Raw genomic sequence first — 3,458 nt, 5'->3', positions numbered from 1 at the left:
TTCCTGCTAATCTTCCCCTCCCAGTGCCGCTCAAATCCCTCCTTTCCTCTGTCGGCCACTGCCCTAGGTCAAGCCCTCATTATCTGTGACCTCTCCCTCCAACAGCCGACCTGAGATCTCCCCTAGTCAGTGACAGGCAACTCAGACTTAAGTCTAGAGTCTTGATTCCCCTTCTCCCAAACCTGCTTCTCCTTCTGTAAAGTACATTCCAGGAGCCTGCAAGTCTTGCAAGCTCTACCTCCAAAGGACTGAATATTCCTGAATGGGTCCCTATTTCTGCATCTTCAGCGCTGACACCCAGCCTCAGTCCCCATCATCTGTCTCCTGAACTTCTACACTGCCTCCTGCTCCGCCTGTGTCACCGTTTGGTTCCCTTAGCTAATTCTCAAAGCAGTTAGAGTGATCTTTGTAAAACAGATCTTGTCTCATCCCCGCTTAAAATCTGGTTCAATCCAATTTGAAAATGGGCAAAGGACACGAGTTTCACTGATGTAGATGGCAAATAGAGCATGAAAAAAGGTACTCAACCTCATTAACCATTAGGGAAGTTCAAATTTCCTATTTGCACACCTACCAGGATGGCTAAAATTTAAAAAGAGTAATAATACCAAATGCTGGTGAATAGATGGAGAAACTGAGTTTCTCAAGTACTCCTGATGGGAATGTAAAATGGTATAGCAGCTTTGTGGAAGGGTATGACAGTTTTTTTAGAGACTAAACATGACCTTACTTAAACACACCAAGCTTTTCTCCACCCCAGGTCTTGGCTCAGAAGTCACCTCCTCGGACCTCCCTGGTGGTGCAGTGGATAAGAGTCCACCTGTCAATGCAGGGGACACAGCTTTGATTCCTGTTCCTGGAGGATACCACAGAGCAGAGCAACTATACCTATGAGCCACAACTACTGAGCCCAGATACTGCAGCTACTGAAACCCAATTGCCTAGAGCCTGTGCTCCACAAGAGAATCCACCTTAATGAGAAGCCCACACACTGCAACTAGAGAGTAACCCTCACTCTTCGAGACTAGAGAAAGCCTGCACGCACATGGCAATGAAAAGTCGATACAATCAAAAGTAAAAATAAATAATTTTTTAAAAAGTCACCTCTTCAGTGAAGCCTTCCCTGACCACGCTGTCTAAAGTCACCAGCTCAATAACCTGTCCACCATTAGATCATGTTAGAGAGACATCTCACCATTTGTTTATTGGTTAATAATAAACAATTGTTTATTGGTTAACTTTATTACCTGGCCCCCTTTAGCCTTCTGTGGCCCCAGGACTTGAATCAGAGCTCCATGAGATTAGGAATCTTGTCTTTCTTGTCCCCTGTTATTTTCCCAGCACAAGCACGGTGTCCAGTAAATAAACAGTAGTAAACAGGACTTCCCTGGTGGTCTGGTAGTTAAGAAGCCACCTTGCCTTTCAGGGGACATGGATTCCATCCCTAGTCTGGGAAGATTCCACATGCTGTGGCACAATTCAGCCCGTGTGCCACAATTGCTGAAACCCAGGTGGTGCAACTACTGAAGCCTGCTCACCCTAGGGTCCATGCTCCAAAACAAGAGAAGCCACTGCAATGAGAAGTCCGAGATCCACAACTAAAGAAAGCCAGCACAGCCAAAATAATAATAATAAATAAACCGTAACACTATTAAAATAGTAAATATTTGGTAAATGAATGAATGAACACTTCCCTTTCTGATCTCTCTGACTCCCTCTAACCCCCTCCTCTGCCACTGCAGCAGGAGAGTTTTAGAAAATATAAATCTGACCATGTCAACTCCTAGCTTACAAATCCCCAAGAACCACTTGGCCTCAGAATAAAGTCCAGACTCCCTGTATATGCGGCAGGGTTTCTTGGGAAAGGCATGAAATGAGGGCATGAAATGATGCCTGCAAGTCAGTCAACTATCAGGTTTGGATTTTAACCTGAGACCCTGGGAGTCATTGAAGGCTGTTGAGCAGGGGAAGCACATGGCTGATCCCAAGGAAAATCTCTCTGTGAGCAATGTGGATGGGAAGTAAAAGGTAGAGGACAGAGAGCCCAAAGGAGAAGCTATTGAGGGACTTTCCTGGTGGTCCAGTGGCTAAGACTCCAAGCTCCCAATGCAGGGAGCTGGGATTCAAGTCCTGGTCAGGGGACTAGATCCCATGTGCTGCAATTAAGACCGAACCAGCCAAATAAATAAATATTTTTTAAAAAATGAAGCTGTTGAAATTGTTCTGGTTGAGTAGAGTCCAAAATAGGGGAAAATTGACACTAGAATTATTAAGGATCAGAAATGGAGTAACTTTGGTGACTTCGTACATGGGGGAAAGAGAAAAGCTTTCTGTCACTCTTCCTAACTTCCTTTCCTTTTTATTTTTAATTTTTTTATAATTGATTTACAATATTGTGTTAATTTCAGGTGTATGGCAAACTGATTCAATTACATTTTTTTCAAATTATTTTGCATTATAGGTTATTACAAGATTTTGAATAGAGTTTCCTGAGTTATACAGTAAATCCTTGCTTCTTACCTATTTTTTGTATAGCAGTCTGTACCCGTTAATCCCATACTCCTAGTGTATAAACCCCCTCCCTTTTCCCTTTGGTGACCATAACTAACTTCCTTCCTTTATACGACCAACACTTAATGAGCACCTTCTGGATGTCAGTGAACCAGGCAGTAAAGACCCTTGTTGCAGCAGAGTGAGTAATCTAGGGCAGGAGGCCAATGAGAAGACTTGAAAAATAATCAAGCAGACTTTGGGACTGGGGCAAATGATGGGAAGGAAATAAAACAGAGGTGTGAAATTAAAAATCCCAGGGGTGGGACTTCCCTGGTGGTCCAATGGCTAAGATTCCGTGCTCCCAATGCAGGGGCCTTGGGTTCGATCCCTGGACAGGGAACTATTACTAGATCCCACATGCTGCAACTAAGAGTTGGCATGCCGAAACAAAAGATCCCACATGCAGCATCTAAGACCCAGCTCAGCCAAATAAATAATTACAAAAAAAAAAAAAAAAGTACCTGGGGTGTCAGGGAAGGTCTCTGTGAGGAAGTAACGTTTGAACTGAGACTTGAGTGATGGAAAGGAGCCAGTGGAGCGCAGAGCCGAGTGTCAATCCAGGAAGAAGAGCAGCAAATGCAGAGGCCCTGAGTGGGGGCAGACTGGCAGAGGGTTGAGACAGCAAATGTAGTCACGGGTAGCCTCACTCAGACCTTTGGAGGCCGTAGTTTGGAATGTTGACTTTAGGCAGATGACCGTCGTTGGAATGTTCTAAGCAGGGGGCTGACATGCTTTAGCAAGAAGACTTGGCGTGTGAGGCAGCTGAGTAGCCAGTGAAGGGATTAGAGAGATTCTGTTGAATGAAAGGCACACGGGGTCCTGCTCCCTCGCCCCCTCCATTCTCCCAATGCCCCAGTCTTTCCCCTGTAGCCACCCCAACCCGACCAAAGGGAAGTGGGGGCCCT

This window comes from Cervus elaphus, chromosome 10 (assembly GCF_910594005.1).
Source record: "Cervus elaphus chromosome 10, mCerEla1.1, whole genome shotgun sequence".
Lineage (NCBI taxonomy): Eukaryota > Metazoa > Chordata > Mammalia > Artiodactyla > Cervidae > Cervus > Cervus elaphus.
This window is presented reverse-complemented; position numbering follows the sequence as displayed.